The 22,439-nt window shown below is 38.6% G+C and overlaps 1 protein-coding gene across 9 annotated transcripts in view; it reads left to right on the forward strand.

The window, feature by feature from the left end:
- The window catches only part of LOC117237590 (protein sax-3-like), a 238,030-nt gene that overhangs the window by 111,685 nt on the left and 103,906 nt on the right, over positions 1 to 22,439 (forward strand). For 5 of the 9 annotated variants that reach the window (XM_033501705.1, XM_033501711.1, XM_033501710.1 and 2 more), the window contains exon 2: positions 9,241 to 9,282. The exons of 1 other annotated variant lie outside the window; for it this stretch is intronic. The gene's annotated coding sequence lies outside the window, so the exon portion shown is untranslated. Of the gene's footprint in view, positions 1 to 1,913; positions 2,017 to 9,240; positions 9,283 to 22,439 lie in introns of those variants that run through there. 3 more of the 9 variants (XM_033501706.1, XM_033501712.1, XM_033501709.1) reach the window with 3 other exon arrangements.

The following is a 22,439-nucleotide window of genomic DNA, read 5'->3' on the forward strand; positions in this document are numbered from 1 at the left end:
TTTGCAATTCGCAAAATCCATAGTTACGTAACTGCTGTAAAGTGATATGTTTTAAATGTAATATACGGTATATACGATGTAGCTTGTAGCAAAGCTGTACCATACAACGATGAGAACAATTTTTAGAAAGCTTAAATGGGCGGGCGAGGCTTTCGCGAATGTAATAACCGTAGAAGAAAATTAAAATAGATAGATACAACGGATACAAAAGTCTTGACTCAAACAAGTTATTTTACTAAACTGACTGCTAAAAAACTGCGAAAATGTAATAAATAATTGATCAGTATTCAAAGCGCGTATTGTATCGATCGTTTATATTTCGATAAATAAATAAATCAGTTTCTATATGGTAAATAACAGGCTACTTCAACCATGTGATTTGTGTAATCAATAACAATCAACTTTGCTTCGATACATACTCTGCCTGTGAATACTGAATACAGAAGAACCGTATTTCACTCTCGTCCGTTGTATAGCCTGTAAAATATACAATATCGATATAGAACATCGATAACTCCATTGCCAATTACCTGCCTTAATTTTAAAAATCGTCAATTTATTCTTTTCGTAACAAGCAAGTAGGAACTAATTAACTGGCAGACAATGTAAAAAGGGAAACCTGTCATTTTCCACGAACATTGAAGTAAACCGATACGTAGCTTCGATAGCGATGCAACATTATCGGCGAAAAGGATCGGCCGAAGACAGGAAACAGAAAATAGGTCGATTGGCGTAGCGGTTCGATGGAATCCCTGCGGATCGAGGCGACCAGCCAATATTGTATTTACATGGCCGAATTAGTTGAGCCGGAATGAAATTTTGTTCCTGTTTCCGAATCTCTCGCGATACGCGCAACTTCCATACAAGTAACGATACGGCTGTTTAATTCCGTAAATAAAATCTTTGCGGAAAGTTCGACGAAACCGAGTTAAAAGTACCACCGCCGCGTCACTCCGTGTGTTATAGATGGTTTTAATCTAAGATCAGGTCCTTTTTTAAGTATTACACTTTCGATAGAACACTGCACTCCCAATGCGCCATTTTGATTTTGCAAAATTTTTTAAATTTAATTTCTCTTATTATGCAAGTTACGTACCCATTTTTTACATAGTTCAAGTCAATCACATGCATTTTGAAAAGTAAGCGAAATACGCTAGAGTATCTGTACTTCTTTAGTAATTATTAAATTATGGATATCCACGCAAACTGATACTTTTATGGAAACGATTAGAAAAAGGAATCTAAGCGGAGATTCTATCCATCAAATATTATCACGAATATATATACGATATTATCACTTGATTTTTTCGTACTTTACCGATAATTAACATAAAAATCCGCAACCTAGTCGTCGTATCTTTATGTGTCACGTATTACTATGAATTATATTTCAACGATTAATTACTTACTTAATTATGCTGATCGTTCCAGCACGTCCACTTATCACCATACACAACGTTACGAATATGTTTGCAATCGTTTTCGTTATTAAACCGATATTCTAGAGTTCGATAAAGATCGATTGTTTCTTTCGATAGATTCTGCCAATCGGACTTGGACATTCTGCATCATGATCGTGTTAAGTTGGCAATCCAAGCTTGAGACACATGTACATATATTAGGTTGGCTACACTTGTTAGTTAGCCGGTAACCTTATTAGAATGATATGATAAATGACGCGTCTCAAGCATGTTTCATAGCAGTATTATAGTTTTGGAAAGTAAGATTTTTATTTGCTAGGTAAAGGAAATTGAAACTCGCAGATTAAATAAAATCGTGTTGTTTTCTTTGTAACTGTTTGATTCTTTGTGTTGGTTTAAAAGCGACTGAACGTGGTGATTTCACAACGGATTCAACGAAATGAGCCGCGTCGGTAGAATAATCGTAGTGATATGTGCGCGAATATTACGTTTGCTTTCGTTGGAATGTCGGAAATACTATTACGCAGGATATCGTAATTTAGTTGCCGGTAGCTTGTGATAAACAAAGTGCTGATTGCGCTACAGAATATCTTCGGTATGTAACTCAAAGATATTTAACGCGGAATAGAAAATAATAAAATAGTATTCTAATTCCCATAATTCAAATTTTCTAATTTTTTTATCAAATGGAAATTTAATACGTATTATCGTATAGCTTCACTTAATAATATCCAAGTTATTTTCGAACAGTTCTGCCACGTCATAAACAACTCCTATAGTATTTAAGATCATCAAGTTATCATCCTGTATTAAAGCCATCAGGCTGTAACATATTGGATAAGCATTGATCATTAGAGATAATGAGTTTGCATAATTATTAACGAGTTTAATGGTGAATGAATGCGTGGTCGATGGTCCGCAAATGTTCGTCTATCCATAAAGATCAATATTTGTTAAAACACGGCAAACATAATAAACAATGTTTGTTCATCGCTTTGTATGTTAAACCGATCGTTATTAACGAACAAAACAGGCACTATAGACACGGTTAACACAATATCGATGTAGGAAGAATATGATTTATCGAAGTAATCGAAGCATCGGAACTGTTGGAAAATTATGGAGTTTAAATATGATTTAAAGAATCGTCGTTTCGATAGAAATCTATAGCACGGTTACTCGTTAAATCATGAACTTGACAGAAATGGCGGACGTGTATCGGCAATTGTTGCGATAAGGCTTTCCCTTCGCCCGCGCACTGCTTCAAAACGAATTAAAAATACCCCACTAGATATACGATAATTGTGGCGATGTTTAATATTGGCATATTTCCGCATCAAACGACCGGGTTCCCGCGTGCTTGATTCTCGTCCAGCCACTGTCATGATCGATCGATAATTTACCGCGTTTGTCAGCGTTTTCGATGCGCGGTGCACAAGCTGGATGAAGCTGACCCCGTCGCCCCCCACTTGCGAATTTTTACAAAAACCAAACTGCGTTCGGTCGTCCACGATTTGACCACATTTGTCCGATCAAAATTTTCGTTTCCCCACCATTCGAAAAAAAGTTACCACCAAATGAAAATTTAAAAAGCTCTGGTACCTTCCTTCTTTGAAGAGTGGATAAACGAAAATTTTGATCGGACAAATGTGGTCAAATCGTGGACGACCGAATGCAAGTTGGTTTTAATAAAAGTTCGCATTTGAGGGTACCAACTTCGCGCAGCTCGGTGCTCGACAATTTTTAATCGACGCGCGACCGGATCGTCACCGTGGAAAATTGAAACGCGCCCGTCGGTCAATATCACAGGCACGTTCAAATAATTTAATTACACGCAAGACGCGTGGAAAATGCTGACAAAGGGAACTCTAGGAATCCCAGAAATATCATCCTACTCTTCGATTTACTTTGAAATTCCATTGAAATTCTTCTCTCCATAGAACTAGATAATTCTATCACAAGAATCATAACGAAACAACGTATCAAGATTGGTAGAACTTTGTAACAGCTTTCGTACATTTCTGCAGAAAAATAGATCTCGATTAATTGTAAGTACAAAACAAGATAATATTTTATTAGTTTAGAGAAGTGGAGTTTTTAAAAGCATAGAAACACTTTGATACGCGTGGATTTAATGCAATCGTTTCGCTGGCACTAATTTTTAGGTGGAAATGGGAAAATCAATTCCATTAGCGGTCAAGGCAACGAAACGACGAAGCCTAGAACGTAATACTACTTGCGATTGTAACTTAAGCCTGCAATCATGGGGATCTTCCTTGCATTTTCCGTGGGCTTAGTAGCCATGGTGGTATCTCTGAATGAGATGATCGATCGGAACCAGCGTGATATATAATAATAGCGTGATCGACCATTGAGATAACAAGATCCATACTTTTAAATTCACCCTGGAAAACTTAAATCCATAGAGTTTGAATAGCGCGAAGCTTTGTAAGAATTTTGTGGAAACGAATGTAACGAATTTGATCAAGCGGATTTTTCATTGGACTAGATTTCAGAAATATATTTCAAAATTCAGTTTGACGTATATTCGATATTTAAACGATCTCAGCTCGTCCGTAATCTAAGCTTTAAACGAACTCAACTTTAACGTGAAAGATTACTCAGGCTCTATGCTATTTCGTGCCGGTGAATCGATATAAATAAGAGTATGGGGACTTTGGCGAAGAGCGATCGTGTCAAAACGTAGGAAACGCGGAGAATTTCTCAGGGAACGTGAGACAAATATTCGAGATCTGCCATTTTTAACTATCGACGTGGGTCGATTTTAAATAGCACGGGTAAAGAAGGAGATCAATGAGAAGGCTGTTTTAAGGAATGGTCGACCATAATTTAGAGCGTTGACGAAGATATCAAGAGGAAATAGGATGAGAGGTTAATTGCTTTTTTCCAAGCGGTTCGCTCGTTGAGAAAGATAAAAATTCGCTACTTATCTTTTATACCGGTGTTCTTTTCCCGGAGCAGGAAATAATTTTGTGGTTGGTAAGCTTGAGGAATGATATCGCTGTAGGTTACTAATAACCGGGATTGGGTAAATGTTTATTTTGTGCTGTTGCAGCAAACTCGATGTAGTTCAAACATTGAATTTATTTCTGTATGCCAAGATAAATTCAATAGACAAATCTTTTGTTTAATCTGAGAAATCTCGAACGATAGTACAGTGTAGTTTAAATATTCGAAACCTAAATTTTTTCCTCTCCTGTAATATACGACTCTGGATGTGAAAGAATCATATGCATACCTAATTTTCATATTTTCTTATTATAAACACAGGTACCTAATTTTTCTTATATAAGAAATATTTTGCTCGCTCCTAAGACGATCAAATTTTGTTGTCCTTTATACCTTTTGTACCCTTTTAGTTCTGTCTTAATTCCGTGGTCATAACTTACTCTCGGCAATCGATATTATTGCCACGGAAGCCAGAGAGCTGACGAAATTTTATTTTGCTCCATGAGATTATTGTGAGAGCCATGGTTAACAATCTATATCCTGTGTTAGATATTCGCGAAAGTCTCAGCTACTACTGACCTCGACTGGCCAATTGCATTTAGCTTGAGCGCTCTATCACAGAGAGATGGCAGAACTTGTTCTTAATGAAGACATTAAGACACGCGGTTTGATACTAGCTTCATACATAGAATTCTTTCTAGTTGAATAAGATTCAGCCGTAGTCGTGAATCGAGTTCTCTATATTGTAACAAATATTGCGAAAAGGATCATGGAAGCATAATATATTTATCGGTCATTTATCACAGGTTACGATATAATTTATCTCGAAAATAACAATATCGGGGAAAAAGAAATACAAATATTATTTCTGCATTTTTTTGTGCAAACAAAGAACATTCATTGAATTACACTTTGGTTTAAAAATTAGTCGTATAAATTTTGATTATCGTGTTTATTCGGTCCTGATTGCTTTTATTTATGGCATATATTTTTTTTATTAGTTTTTTTTCAATTTATCCAAGTTTCATTAAGTTCGACATAAATTACGATCTTATTACGACAGATATAACTAAAAAATGGATGAGTAGCGAATAGAGGCAGTTACGCGTAAAGAGAGCTTCCTTCCTCAAGTTATAATCGTTTTCCTTTACTGCAGGGGGCTATAGTTAATCGAATGAATGTAAGTGAACGAGAAAAGAGAATGATAAATGAAGCCGTAGTTGTACCTAAACGAGCATCCGTTTATATCCTAACATGAATTGCAACGTGCACGGGTGGCTAAATATAAAAATTATACTTTAACGGATCCAATCACTCTATCTCAATAATTAATTCAGCAATATTACCACGGAGAATTATTAATCTGTTTTCTTTCGACGCAACACTTTACGATATATTTATTGAAACATTTTATGTTTCAATACCCTAAACTATCAAGAATTTGAAACATAACTGCAATTTCTAGAATTCTCTATTGTTGAAACAGATTGTGTTGAAATTCACAGTTGGAAGGAAAAATAAGTGATAGATCAGCCAGAGGAAATGGATATCAATGAAATTCTTCAAATACGGTTTATTTCAACAAAAATGTAGATGTTAATTTCAATTATTTAAGAAATAAACTACGCACTATACGGATATATAATGCCGATTTATTTTTCTCCGCGACTTTAGATACTTTTGCTATTTGCAACTTGCAATTGATTTTCTTATTTCGCAAAGTTTAGATAAAAGCAAACAAAGCTTTTCGTGACTTTCTGTTTCCTTCCATCTAAGCTCCGAACTGCGAGCATCCTTGACGTGAAACGCCGCAACAACAATCTCTGCACTGTGCATGGATTCGAAGAAACGCGACAGAAATTCTGGCAGGCACATTTACGAAAGTACAAGCGAACGAAACCGCGTGTTTGGAGTTGCTCTGATGTCTCGTACGCGTACATTGCGATTCGTGGTTTTTCCCTCTCTTCTCGTATTCTCGCTCACCGGAATCGCAGAAACCATTGCGTTATTTATGCGCGTTCGTTTAAAACCGCTGTTTTCGGTAGCTAAGGCTGTTTATCATTTAAATGGGAAATACGAGATATGGAAATAACGAGGAAGAAGTGTGTAATTGTGGAAAAATGAGGATTAGGGAGAGCGTAATCGTAAAGAGCAGTTCAACGGAACGACAAAATTTCAGGACGAAAGTTTAGTCTTTCCTTATTCAGTTTTTGTGAAATATAGAAGTTTTTAAAATAATTTCAGAGTTGTAATTAAAAATGCAAACGTTAAAGCAGATTTAAAACGATGTTCCACAGAGGAACAAATTTTTATAAGATAATTGTACATTTTATTACCGGTGTCCGGAAACATGGAACGACGCTAAATTGAATTTCTTTGTATTTCGACTATTTTTCGGAACAAACCCTTTATAATAAAAGGGTAGTGTTAATTTCAAGAACGTAGTTTTAATCTACAGAGCAAAGCAAGATCGTTGAAGCAATTAAAAAATTAGGAAACAGAATAGAATGATTATCCGTTTCAACGTTCTACTTCTACGAAAAATACTTTCTATCATCTGTGATAATTGAAATTTCAACATTCACACGATAACGATCAAGTGCTTTAAAAATTTACAAGTCATTCGCGATCCAACATAATCCAACCGTCGAACAATAATTTCATTTCTTTACGCTAGTCTCCCGAATACACTTGGGTTTATCTCCTAAAGAGCAACCCGGCAAACTAAAACGCGAACAACTACGAATTGGAGGAAATACTTTTCCTCCGGTTCTTTAGATGGTATTGCTCGAGAGACGTTTCCCAGCAATGGTCGTAAGCGTGCAAAATCTAGCGTGGATCGAAGTTGCGTGCACGGACAATGAGAAACGACTACTCGCCGTACGGTAGAAAATTCGTTGAGCAAAGTGGCGAGCCCGTTTCGATCTCTTTCCTCTGGCCTCGTCTCGCAATCCGGCGAGAAGCAGCTCTTCGAACGAGGGCAAAGTAAAGCTCGAAAGTGTATTTGCTAAACGACTTTGAAAGAATCGAACGATTCCTTCTCGTCTTCTCATCACCGTCTTCTTTTATCTCTGGTTTCCCTGTGTCTCGGTTTTTAACCGGTCGCGCGGTATTTTCTATCACGTCGATTTTCGAAGATTCGCCCTCCGATAATTTACATCATCCCCCGTCACGCTTTGTAGTACTTTGCGATTTTATACGCGTCTTTATGCATGCGATGCAAATGTTTCTAGAAAATGTTCTTGCTTTCTAGAAAATAAATATCGAATCTATATGCACCAAGAGTTAAAATGCATGGGGTGCGAATAGAAGGTACAAAATTATTGCACGGTGGTTGCAAAAATACAGATAATTTTTTGTATCGCATTTATTACATTTACATTCGTTTGATTAAATTGAAAATCGTTCGATTAAGGTGAAAACGACGAATTTTATTAAATGAATTTGCGGCTACTAGAATGCTACGAGAACGCTATTGGTACTTGTTAATCCGTTCGAAGTTCATTGCTCGGTATCGTTTCATTTATTTTTCTTGATAACAAAATCCACTTGAACGTTTCGCGTATAGTAGGTTGTTATTTTTGATCCGTTAGAAAATACGTATAAAATATGTGAGAATTCTCGTACCCGTATGCATGGCAAATACGATGTATTATTCGAACTATAATTCAAAGAAAGAATAACTCGATCGTGCATATATGTATGTATCCCGTCGAAAGCTTCATCGTTTCCGTGGTCCGTCGATATACGAGTGCTAGCTTTAAATACAATATCTTTTACGATTTAACGTTGCGAGAAAAAATGTCGTGGAATTATTGATTTTATGTCGGTAAGCGGCGTATCTCGATTACTTAGATCCCATTGAAACCGGTATCGTCCTTTCTCTTCGTTGCCATAAAACTCGCCTCGAAGATAGTCTAAAACCGGAATATCTAAGATAAATGGATCGGATCCAGCGCCTATGCACTCTGCTCGCACAACCTTCTGACGTATTTGGTACGCGTGTGCATATGTACAGGTTCATCCCGCATATTCAAGCAACGCTCTTCCACCGAAACAGATACACGGTTCTCGCGTCCTCCGGAAAGAACGGGACAAATGCATCCTGTTCTCCCTGGTCCCTTTCCCCGGCTGTTCCTCGAGATAATGACGATCTATGGCGGGCTGCATAGTTTTTCAGGTCAGCGTTATCTGGTGCGTTCCGGTGTGCAAGAACGCTAGCTAGCACGCATACCGCGTGAACGAGCTGCGAAACTACCGAAACTGTTTGTCTGGAAGTGACGAGAGGTCCAGCATACCGGATCCCCGGAATTGTTGTTGCTCCAGATGAAAGCAGAGCATGTGGAACCATCCGCGTACCTGTCTCGTAAATTCGCACCTCTCTTCCCGTTCTCCGCCATCTTCATCCTTTGCCCTTCTTTCGCCAGCCACGAATTTATACTCTTAACGCTCTTAACGCTCTACACGCTACCGTGGCTAGACATTTCTAAAAAACTTGTTAACAAATGACGGAGAAAGCCTAGAAACGTTTAGTTTCGTTGCTTAAATAACATAAACGTAAATAGCAACGACGTTTGAGGTATCGCGAGTGTTTCAAATAGTAGTAACGTTGGTAAATTTGAAATAAATAGCAAGAAGCTATTAATTTAATGCTTAGCCGAATGTGTAAATCACCGAAACTGTCAAATAATCTCGATATCTCGTAATCAGCGCTTATGGGAATTATTATGCGAATAAGCGCGGTGGGCCGTAGAAATAGCGATTATTTTACACAAGTTTACAATTTTCATAAAAGTTTACGATCCTCTGTTCTTCAAATATTGCATAAAAGAAATTATTTTTGTTCTAGGCTGTCTCTAACGTCGGACCAACGTTCCATCTCGTGTTCGTGGTAAGTTTTACATCCTGAATACGTTTATATGTACGATAATATACAATGTCGTTAACAAAGTTTAAAATCAGCACAAATAATTGTTATTCGTTAAGCCTCGATACATACGACACAAATAATATCGTTAAAGTTACTTCCTCTACTTCATCTTAAGGTGCATCTTAACCGACGAAAATATTTGACTGCTAATTAATTTACTTCCTGTTTGCGTTTATTACGTGTAGACGAAACTTGGTAAAATCTTGAAAGTTGGTACGTGGTGGTGCAAAGAGCTGTTTACACGGGAAGTAGATATCGTTTTCTTCCAATTTTGTCCCCTGCCTCTTCTCGAAATTTCCTTCGTACGACAACTTTCCGCTTTCCGTTTCACAAGAGCGTTCGTTACTCGACGCGATTTACGAATAACTTTAATTTACTCGAGAATAAATGTTTCTCGACTGGCGCGGACGTTAGGAATATCGCGAATCCCACGAACCAACTTACGTTAATTAAGCAACGACGAAACATAACGTAATTACGCGCGATCATACCCTAGTAATTAGACTTAATTTGTTGTGGAAGATAAACGAGCGACTGTTTCTACACGCGGATGGTAACAAGACAACGTCCTTCTCGCAGTTGCCTATGTAATTTATTATAATTTGGCTCTTAGTTTTTCTTCGCGGATCGATTCCGCCATCTTTAAATGTCACGTTCGTTACATCAGCTGTGCAATTCTATACATATCAGCTTAGATAGTCGAATCTGTCCGATATGCTAGCATAAGCGAAAATACGTTTTATTAAACGCTTATCAGTACATTTGAATCGTTGCAACGAACTGATTGGGATCGCAAGATACGACAAAACGAGGAATTACAGGGAAAGGAGAGTGGGAAATATATTCAACTCGATTGTTTCCCTCGTGTTTATTATTTTTAATAACGTTTCGTTATAACGAAAAGGGAAAACGAATTAACAAGCTCTCGGGGACAATTAACATTTAAATCGAGTAAAGGGCACGCGCATACACAAAAAGAGGAAAGTAAATGTTAGGGCGATTATTTTTTGTTTAAAGAAGCAAGACAATGTCAGCAGATCTATATAAGTTCGCTGACTACCGGTTACTGGTACCGGGCATCGCGTTCTCCGATTTAAAGGAACTTTGGTAACTAGTTATAAAGGCCCCTGCAAAACGTTGTTGTACGAAACGTCTTCGAAGTTGCAGAAGTATAACGACAGAAATTCAACTTTACAGAGTAACGCGCCAAAGATGACAACTGTCGTCACCTTTGAAAAAATATGCAAAGTAACTGTACAACTGTAACTTTAGAATTATACCACTGCTTCACGGACGAAGCATATCGTTTGCCATTAATTGACATTTGACGAATGTATCAAGATCACAAAGTATACGTTTCGTCTTTCGATGAAACTTTTTATCTTCGAGATTCGTTCCAAAGGACTGTTTGATACATCGAAGTTTTTGCGTTAGTGATATGTTAGGAAAATAATCACACTGTCGGCATAAGAAAATACTAAAGCCGAGTAATATCTGTAGAAATGTCGAACTCGCGTGGTTTTACTTGGACTTTCGTTCAGGTCGACGATTGTACAAAGAATAGCGGAAAATACCAGGCGTCGTAATCGCAGAACGTCAGGGCCCGGCATACAACACACCATACGAAGGAGGGCTTAAAATTTATGCGGCCTCGAGGTCTTTGATAACGAAGGTCGCTTTTTGATCGTCCCAGGCGTTCGAACTCTGCATTTTCTTACTCGAGATTTATTTTTCGTCAAGATACTGAGTGGCAAAGATCGAGCGTCGTCTCTCACAGTTACAGAGTCACCGTCCACGTACCAAAAGGCATGGCTGTCTGCCTCGCTTCGCGGTGCAGCGTCTCTATTCTTTGGCAGTACGACGTCGGATCGCGTGCTACCAGAACCTCACGCATTCTCTAAATTCTAAACGGTCGTATCGCCGACACTTCGTAGCACGACGATTTGGAGTCACCGCGTCGTACGAAGTCGAATATTAAAATATTTAAAATGTTTTAAGTTGCTAATGTACTTTGACCGAAGATGGAGAACGAAATTGAACAAGCTTGACAGACGATTTGATTAAGAGTCGCGGAATCTATCCTGTAACCAAGTAGCGTAGGATGGGTGAAGAGGTGTTTGCCGATCTATCTAATTATTTAGAGTTATTCGATGTTACCTGCTTTGATCGTGCTAGCTGTGCTACTAGAAGCAAAAGGCTATGGTAGGTAAGAGGACTTGTAAAGCAGTTCCGTTGATCCAGATCTCATTCCATGTATTTTATATAACACTATACGTTAGAAAAACTCTAACAAATACACGGTAAGTTATGGCACGATAAACGTCGCTCTTCGATGAGATCTTTTTCTAGCCATTTTAATATCGTAAAACGTTCTACGATTCTTTTCGTTTATATATATAATTTTTCTTTTTTTTTTTTTGCAATATTAATCTCGAAATAACAAGAAAATCATCGAACAAACTTACTTTACGATTAATTAGAATTTTATATTTTTAAACAAGTTACATTCTTCGGTATCTTTTATTTCCTAAACGACATTTGTTACGCAACACGAACCAACTTTCTATTACGTTTAATAATAATTAATCCATTTCAAACCAGACTCTTGAGAATTATCTCAACGACTGATAGAGGAAACAACGGTAATTGTATTCACATTTGCATAGGCAAACTTTCCTCCAATTTTCCTCCTTAAGATTCATCTCTAACCGAAAGACACGCCGCAGAGTCAGCGTATCTCTTCTATCGTTATTCCCAGTCAGGGTGATTCCGTCACGGCAAAAACGTATTAGTTTGCTCGCTGGATCAAGCGATCGAAAAACTTGCAAGTTTCGCGAATCGATTCGTTCGACGCCGCGAACGCGACCAAACCGCTGGTAAAAGATAATTAGCAAGTACAACACGGAGATGGTAAATGGCTGAGTTTTATTAAACGATCACGTATCTGCGGCTCGGTAATGCAATTGCCCTGTTATCTCGTTCGTCCGTTGTTGCGATTCCGCGTGCAGGATAGAGACCTCCTTTTCTTCGTTTAAAGAATACGAATTACGGTCTGCACATGTAAAAACAACTATTATAGTTGGTTCAAAGACAGTATCGATGATCGTTCTGTGGACTTTTTCACCGTATTTCTCGTTGCAAATACGTCGTGTAAAAATTGAATATTGCTGAAACTTCTGAAACTTACAGGACGTCGTAATAAAAGATAGCATGCTGATTTTAGTTAACTTTTAGCGCGTTTACTGCCTGTTGCATACATTCCGTGTCGTAAACGTAGATAGATCGAGGAAAGCGTGTTTCAGTAGGCCAACTTCTTTATTGCTGTATTGTATGAATACTATTTCTTCTTTCTTAAAAGTTAAACGACCAGTTTTCTTGCATTTCTAAAAACACTCTTCTTAGATCTCTGACCATTAGTCTAAAAACATCAGGACTTACCGAAATTATCAAATGCCTATAGTCGTAATTTTAGAGAAAGAAGAATAGGAAAACTGTTCTTGGAGAACTTACATCGTATTGTTCCTTATCTCTAATTTTGATCGTCTTCGAAAGACGAACGAAAGCGATTTTAGTCGCGATCAACGAACAATAATCTTGTCCACTGTACGTGTATCTAAAAATTTCACGCACGGTATATCGGTTCAGGTAACGAGCTCCAAAGCACGTCGATAGATTCCATTGAATAAATTTAATCTTTGCAAATCGCAATAGGTTTCGTTGAAACAGGAAATGCCGCATTGCGCCGCTTCCACCGACCGAAAGTTACGTCCGGAAAAATGGCTTAGAATAGCAAGTCGCGAAGCGGAGTTAAAACTCGTTAAACGTGTTCAACCTCGAAAGATAAATCGCGTTAAAAGCGCGATATTCCCCGGTGGAGTTTGCTCGAGCGAGTACACCGGTCTAGCAGCAATCACCATTCCACGAGAAGAATTTTCTTTTTTTCCTTTCTTTCTTGCCTCGATCGAACAGTTGAAAAAAAGAAAACGGTGTGAGAGAAGAGGTTGGAACAAAAGAACGAGCGAGGGGGTATCGATGGAAAAAATTTTGGAAGCTGCAGGCAGAAGCAAAAATCGGACCTCGTCGACTAAATCCCGACAAAAGAACCGGAAAAATGATCCTCGATCGAGCCGGAGGAAAAAAGCGCGCGCGGCGTGCCGGGCCGATCGAAATTCAATTCAGCGTCGATTTTTTTACGGTCTCGAGCACGAAATATCGAAATGTGCTAACGTTCCGCGATTCGCGACAATAAAGAGCAACAGAAACCGGGAACGGGAAGATTGGAAACAACGGCGAAACATCTAGTGAGACGCCGTATCGTCGTCGGGTCGTCGGGTCGTCCGCTAAATCGAATTTAAGATGAAAGGAAAGAAGGCTGTGGTGGCGAAGGTGTCTCGCAAAAGTCTCGCGATCGAACTGCAAAACATTTTGAGAAAATCTCCGGTTAGATAAAAGGAAGATTATCGAGCGATCCAGTTCATCTACTCTCGTTTTCCTTCTTTTTTATGAATTTTGCCCGGATAAATGGGACGAAAAAACGGCAAAGAGTGGAAAAGTTGTCGAGGATGCAAAATTTTTTAACCAAATGCATAGGAGAGGGGAATGGCGGATAAAGAGGAGTAACGGAGCACAAAGATTGGCAAATATTTTTTATGGGACAAGGAGAAAGGATATAGAAACTGTATAAATGGCGTTAACTCTTATCCCGTAATATCGATCCTTTTTCGACGGCAGAGCGTTTTTATTTTTCCGCTGAAAGTATTCACGCTGCTCGTAAAATATATCTTGCTTTTTTATAGGTTACTTGCCTGTAAACCATCCTCGAGAGTGGGACAGTAGTTTACGTACGATATTCCAGCGGGAACATTATTACGTAAACAAGAGAGAGAGAGAGAGAAAGAGATGCGTACAAAGGTTCCATGAAACGTAGTTGACTCAATAAAAGTCTGCGATAGAATAGTGGCATTTATAAGCCTCGGCGTAATAAATGTTTTCAATTTACATCGTTGATAACTTTATGATGTATCGTATCGTTTGCCCTTTATTCTTTTAATAAATGTATCAGAGAATCTAAAGTATGGTATAAAGCAAAGTTTTCGCACAAGATGGATAATAGAACAATAATTGTCAAGTATTGATCACGGATTGATCGTGAATGTAGAGATGAAAAGTATTTTAGAGGTTAAAATGGCGTAGAAGAATTTTAGCTTGGCCGAATGAATGCCGAAAAAAGGCGATTCTTTCTTCCGAGGAAACACGCTTTTCTAACAGAAAGCTTGTAAAAGCGAATACACGTTCGCGGCACGGTAATGCCTTCTCGAGAAACTCGTCGATGTCCACTCTAAAAGAAAATAAGAAAAACGGCAGACTGGAAGATACGAGGATACGGTAAAACATCAACAAACACGAGAGCCATTCCGTGAAAACAAATTCGCAAGATAAATACAAAGACGAGAAAACATGTACGTTCGGTAAAGTTTCGTAAAAACCGTATTGGGTATTTTCATGAAATATTGGCCATGAAATATTCTTACCGAATTATTTCTGAGTTTACCCAAATGGATTTAAATCAACTGTGACTCCGTGACTGGTTTACCGAACCAGTGGTTATTTCATTTCCTCGTACAAAAACTACGACTTTGAGAGGCAAGAAAATAAGGAGAAACGCAGCGAGCTTAGATCAAACCTAACGATTTGATCCAGCAAGAATCAAGCGGTCAAAGAACGTGTAAAAATTACGCAAACGTTGCGTTACTGAAAGAAATAAGTGAAATAGATAATCGTCGGTTTGGTCAAGGATAATAAAGAAGTTGTATAATTTAAAGAAAGAAATACTTTATTCTATGAGAAAAGTAGTCGAAATCGTTGGACTTGGTTTTCATAACGACGACGTAAATCGAAGATGGAATGGAATTCGCTAACGTAAATTTGCTGAAGGAACATTATAAATGAAACGATTAGGTTAACAGAATATAAATAAATAAATAATCAATGTAGGTGTGCGTTACCAGCGATATCGCTAGCACAGATTTTAACGTTCGATTCATGACCCTTCGCGTTAATAATAATCCGCTGTAGAAGGATAATTGTATCAGCAATTAGCAGCTTTTACAAACTTTGGTTTACGACCACTTTAAAAGGTCAGTTACAGCCATTTATAACGATTTTCAATGCATGCGTTAACGTTCGATATTTCCTACCGAATATTCCCATTATCGGAAATCATAATTTCGACATACGTAACAACCGCGATCCTGTAATTATTGTTCTCGAAAATCTGCCCAAGCGTTCGTTCGTGAATATTCATTCGACCGCAACGACGAAAGTCTACAGCGTATTATCGTCCCATGCACCCGAGTTTACCATTTTTCCGCGTCATGCAACGACATCGTTTTTATTAACTGTCGCATACACGTTGATACGAGACGAGCAGTGGTCTTGAATAAATCCGCCCTTTAGATTCTCTAGAGCTTTCCTGCTTCCAAACGTATCGAATATGAGTCGTGTGTTTTGCTTTCCTTTTCTTGAAAACAGAACAATCCTATCGAAGAAGATTATAATACATGAATGAAGATTTACACGTACCTTTTGTTCTTCGCACAGATTTTCACAGCAATATTGAAATTTTACACATATTTTTTGTCATAAATAAAAAATGTGCCGAATGTCAGTTTTGTAGCGAGAAGTTAGAGCAGAAAATGTCCTGAATCGATAAAAATGGCTTGCTTTCGCATCCGACAGGCGCACGATTTTTCTGCTTCGTAGAGCAGGATGTAGGATTTCTTTGAGGTAGCGCAGTTATTCTATTAATCCCATGGGGTCGTGAAAAGAATATTCCCGTCGATGGACTTTTTTCATTCCAGACGTGTATCGGGAAATATCCTGGTATAGGCTAACAGAAATTCTGCGTGGCCGGGACGAAAGACCGCGAAATTGATTTCGAGCCCTATAAAGATGTAAGGAGTTTAATATTCTTAGTAGGGTAACGAAACGCGATGGAAAAAAGATGTTTTTCACGACTTGAACTTAAATAGCTATATACGTATGTGTCCCACGTAGATTTCAATTCGTAGTGGATTGTGCGAGGATCAATAATGTAGAATAACGAGAAATTGTTGCTGCGACCCGTCGAATATATTTGGAATAAATAAAATAAATACGAATAAATATAAATACCGCCGACGCTCGTACAAATGTGATCGCAAAGATAGAGTGTATGATCGCTCGCGGATAACTTGATAACTCGTACACTCCGTTAATCGCAGATAATAACTCGGACAAATAACTCGTGTGTTAACTGGAACTGTAACTCGGATAATAACTGTTCGCTCGCGATCGCGTCCGTTTATTTGCACTGGTCGGGGAAGTCGGAAAATTTAAATTTGTCTTAGATCGACGATTGCCCATAACGGTGACTTTGTTTTGTCCGGAGTTTATCTATCGTTATGTTTCGTGCGTCAAGGCTGTGTCCGTGTTCCGAGGCACAACAACAACACGAGTCGCTCTCGATCCGCATCGTCCTACGACTCGTGTGCCGCTATAAATTTTTCTCACTACCCTCTTTTACAATATTTCAAACTCTTAAGCGACGTATTTTCAAATGACAAATACATAAGCTTACGTCATAGTTTGAATAATATTAGTTTGCTTTTTTTCTGTAACTTGACTTCCAACTACGCGATTTACTTTTTTCTTGTTTAACTTAGGCATTACATTTCGAATGTTTCATGCATTACTAAACACTCAAAGAGCAAGCGAGAGAGAGGTTAAAAGACTCGAACCAGTTACTTGGTTCTATCGAGAATTTTCTTTAAAATACTATCATTCTCCCTAAACTATGGGCCAAACTTCTCCGATCTTTATACACCGCTTTCGAGCTCAAAGTTATACCACTTGGAAGACAATAGCAACAGCTCGATGAATGGACATGCATTGGCTCCTCTCTGTTGGAATCATTAATTGGAATCTCGCGAAAAGTCAAGGAAGCTTTGCCTTGGAAAGAGGGCAAAGACGGATCGACGAGAACCGAGCGTAAGGAGAAAAGTGGACCGATCTGAAAGGCCGTATAGTTTTAATGGCATACAGGGTCTCTATTTCCGAACCAGTGATCCGAAATTTAAACGATCGGTAAGCAGCTCGCTTTTACCCAGAAAAAGTGCAGTCAAAGCTGCTGAACGTTGGCAACTCGTTTCACGGACGTTTCTGACTATCCAACTGTGCATGGACAAGACCGAATCTTCGTATCGATTCACATCCTTTTGCTACTTGTTCCTCTTTGTTGGGTTCGTGCATTCTTTTCTTTTCACTACACAATTTGTCCACTGGCGGTGAAGAGCAACGAGAAATTGATTCGTGGAAAGGATGACTCACGCTCCGTTTTATATTTCACCACATAAACCGCTGCTTGATTTTTGTTACATTAACGGATACTACTCTTCTTTTTTCTAACGTGTACTGTATAAAATGACAGCTATATTTGCTAATTACATACTTGCAGCTTTACTCCTCAACGATGATTTTCATGATTTTTGAATATGTTGTGGAACCCAATCCGTTGAACACATATATATCCAAATACGTATAAAGAGGTAAAGTTGTAAATAACGACCCTATCTGTACAGCCTTTGCTAGAAATAAGCAACACGCTCGAGACCGTACAGTTGGTTATTGCGAGACGAATACGCTATTCGGCTTGACTTTGTTCTCGAACGAGAGGAAAGAGAATGGCGGCAGATCGCAAAGTGATCGGCCGAGTAGCGTATAACGCGCGAGGATCGCTGACACCAGAAAAAGCATTACGCGTATTCTATTCGTCTTCTGTTAAATTATGTTCACGACTGTTCGTTCGACCACAAAAATTTATGGCTTCTCGCTTTCACCAACCTCTTGCTCCTTCTCGGATCTCTCGTTCTGTCGGTGAGTTCAAATAGAAAAGAGAGGATCGCGAGTTGCTTATTCAGAGGAAAAACTGTATTTTAGTAATTAATCTGTTAGAAACGAAAGTACGAAGCACGTACTACGAAAAAAAATGAATTTTTCGCGCGAATAATACGATCGCAGCCACTGAAAAGTGTCACGTTTTGTAAAATGTAAGTGCTACATGCTTTATATGGGTGCATCCGCGTAGAAATTTTCACAATTTTCTATCCAAGCTAACAAAATTATCGAGTTTCCGAGCAGCTATAGCTTAGAATCTGGGGCATCGAATGCTTCGACACTTATACAGGATGAAACGTATAGTACGGTCTATAGTTTTATGTTTCACTCGTACAGCGTCGTTAAATCTTTGATTGGGTACAGATTGGACAGAACGATTCGTCACTGGGGAACGCAACGAACTTTATCGCGCAAGAGAGCAACGTATAAACGATGGAGCGAATGTTTCGTCGACGAATGAACCTTTCGACCGTAGGATAACTGGCGCGCCGCAGCGTGCAATCGGTAATTCGTTCGAAGAAGCGCATCGAATGGTCGCTCCAATCGCGTAATATTTCGATTGAATTTCTTTTCGTTGTTCAAACGTTCGAACCGTCAGCCAAAATTCTTCACGGCCTTTGCTTTTATTCGAAACACGCGACGATATTCATCGATTTAGAAATTTCGCGTACAAATTTTAGAATTTTCTCCGTTAGCTTTTGGATTTAAATAGACAATTTTTTAAAAAATATCGAAATTCAATCATCGAGCCAGTATGTATTATCGTTAGAATATTTAACATTGAAAGAATTGTTGGGACAAAGGGACGGAATCACTTCTCGATAATTTGGGTGAACTATCTCGAAATCAACGAAGCTTTTCGAAAGTGTTACGAAATTCTAGTTAACTAATACTCGTAGTGATATTTCTATTTATCGTAAAGCTTATTAGCTTTTACACGCGAGGCATATACCAGTTGTTGTAACATTTTCCGGTAATCTCTGTTTTGCTTCGCGACAAAATTCATAAAAGATTGTACAACATATTCGTAAAATTCATTCGTCGATCGTAAAATTATATAACGAGTAGATCAAGTTTCGCGTAGATTCAGGGTTCGCGTCTGTCGACGCTTTTCCACCAGTTTATTCGCGTCGATCGCCGATCATACGTATCAAGGGCATAATAAAATAATAAAAAGAGCTAACAAAAGGCAGGGGGGAAAAAACGAAAGCAAGGGTGCAGACACCGTCGAGAACAATGTGGGTCACGGTCCTAGATAAACCAGTGGGATTGAATTTATTCGACCGACGACATATACAGTTTAATTAAAACAGGCTTGCCTGTGTTTCGGGGAAAAGAGAAGGCACAGGTTCGATCAGCCGGGTTTGAAATATTTCGGAACGAACGACGACCTGATACGATAAAAGAGTATCGAGCCTGGTATTTTCGCGCGCGGAAAATCGCGGAAAATCGCGGAAAATCGCGGAGAAACGCGAAAGAACGCGCTCAAATTTTCTTCGTTTCTACGATTCCTTTTCTTCTTCTTTGTTATTTTTTTTTTCTTTTTTCTCTTGTCGCAGAGTTTCGTGAGAATGTTCCACGCTGTTGATGAAAAGTAATATCACGCGAGATCGATTACGTGGAACGTAGAACGTTAATTTCACAAATCTCAAATCATTTGGAATATGATGTACCATCGTCGGTACGACAATATTTTGTCGTTCATTTTATTTTAGCAATCAATAACGATGAAACAATAGCATTAATAAAAAAAACGTAGTTACAATTTGATTGGAAACACGTGCAATACATCCCTAAGGTATCGATTATAGGTCATTTGCAGTGAAATTTTTCTAAGCTAAATTAAAATATTCGAACGTCGCTAAAATAAACGAATGTTAGTTACAATTAATTAGAATATGTTTTGAAATAACATAGTCGAACAGATTATCGAGCTACGCGCGAAAACAGAATTATCTCTTAACCAAAAATATTGTTCGTAACAGTCATTCACATTGATCGTGCAACAACGTCTACGTTGTTATCTTATTTTACTAATGACCTTCTTTCACGTTTTCTGCCAGTCTTTCCTTCTTTGCTACGCTTTGGTCCCGCTGCTATTGCTTCCTATTTATCCCTATTTACCCGCGCGAAAAGAACAGCATATTCATCATCAAGGGTTTTCATTGGCACCATAAATAATTCCCAACGTAAGCTGCAACGCATCGTTCTAACGTGTTATCGTTCTAGATTTTAGGTAGATAAAAAGTAGCTCGTCAAGTTTTTGCAACTCATAGCGGACGAAGTACACGACAATTAACGTTTTTACGATGCGGTACCGATAAACGTAATGTAAATACGTTTAACGGCTAAAAGATATTTTTACAGATTTTTATTTTCCCCCCAAAAGCATAAGCTTAGACGAATCAAAGTTGTTGATCGTAATAAACACGTAAGTTTATAACGAAAAGGCATTTTAAAATAGATAAAATTCTTTTGCGAAAGATCATCGGCCATATAATTTTATAGATAACATTTCGGGTGTGGTTGCGAGCATAGCTGGGGAAAAGAATCGCGGAGTTAAAGTAAGGTGGAAAGGAAAAGTTATCGAGCTGACGTTTCGCGAAAGGACGACGCGGATTTAAAGTCTCGAAGGACGCACGTTGTGAAAAAAGAAAGAAGCTATGGCTCTGGCATTTTAGCAGCGTTGCGAAACCGAGTTTCTTCGCGTGTCCATTCAAGTTGCTTGTCAGATTCTTTGCGCGTGAACGTCGAAAGTCCATGAAAGGATATCGTAGAAATCGTTTAACGATTCAAGCGCATCGGCTATGACACGCCGGAAGACGTCCGGTTCAAAGGACATCCGAGGATTCATCGTGTTTCGCGCTAATCGGTACGGCTTTCGCCTGTTAGAATTATTTTCTCTTTTATTTTTTAGTTGAAAATCTGTCGTACGACGGTTAGAGTTATCGTTATCCGATACCTAGAAAATCTTTGATATAATCAGAATCTTCGGTTTTCCTCGACTTCTGTAGCATATATTTAACGAACGGTGAGAAAATATTCCGCGAAGAGCACGAAAGATCGTGATCGTATCTAAAAAATTTCTGCCCCACGTATACCTTGACATAAATATTAAACGATCAATTTAGCAAGAGGTGTGCCTCGTCATCTAATTCGTATAATTTAATGGTTCGATCAATCAATGTAACAATTAATTGCAAGCGTACACCGAACAATAACAAATTCTGTGAATTCGTACGAAATTTGTATATTTAGAAGAATTGCCAACATCAATTTGGGGTAAAACGCTTGCTTGAAATATTTCACGGTATGAAATCGATTAAGATCGAATTAGCTAGGATAATGAAAAGACGTGGCACACGTTGGTAAATAAAAAAGATTTAGTCGGAAATTCCATTTAAAGTTTTCATGCATATTCGACGGGACGATATCGAAGGAAGATTAATTGTTGGAATTTTCTCAAAGCAAAATAAATCGTTTCAGAAAAACGGATAAAGGAGTTTAACGAAATATTCTTTCGCCAGAAAAAGGTTCGTATACGCGTAACAAAAATATTGGAAAAAGGGGCAGAGAAATTATTTAAATTCGTTTCGAAAGACGAAACAATCGAGTACGAAAAAATAATCGAAATAACTATTCGAACGTTCCGCGATAGGAGCGAAAATCTTACGAATCTTGGGACCGATTCTCCTTCGAATATTTCATAACGTTTAATTACAACCGGAGTAAAGCAAACTTAAATTCGTTAAAAACTCAGCTAGCACTCGGACGTTCCATGAAATAGCGAAAACCGCAACTACTGGTCCGATACTCGGCAGCGTGCGGCGAAAGAATTCACGTGCACCGCTGAAACCGCCATAAAGCGCGGAAATTATTCAAGTCGAGTCCAAAAGGGATAAAACAACTCTGGAAAGTGGGGAGAGCGGTGTAGGAGCGCGGTCAGCGCGACGCGACGTAGCGAGGCTAATAAGCGGAAGAATTAAAAAAGAGAGAGAAGAGAAAGAAAGAAAAAAAAACTGGCGGTGTGCGTCGTCGAAGTTACGTGGTGAAATTGCGCGCTTCGTGCAGGAAATGCGGACGACCGCGTGTTTCTACGGCCGGAGGACAAGTCGAATTGTCCGGAAAGAGAAAATCCAGGCCGACGCGGCGGTGGCGCACAGCGAAATCCTTTCTGTCGTAAT

This window comes from Bombus vosnesenskii, unplaced genomic scaffold (genome assembly GCF_011952255.1).
Source record: "Bombus vosnesenskii isolate JDL3184/JDL3185 unplaced genomic scaffold, Bvos_JDL3184-5_v1.1 scf7180000013383, whole genome shotgun sequence".
NCBI classification, from domain to species: Eukaryota; Metazoa; Arthropoda; class Insecta; order Hymenoptera; family Apidae; genus Bombus; species Bombus vosnesenskii.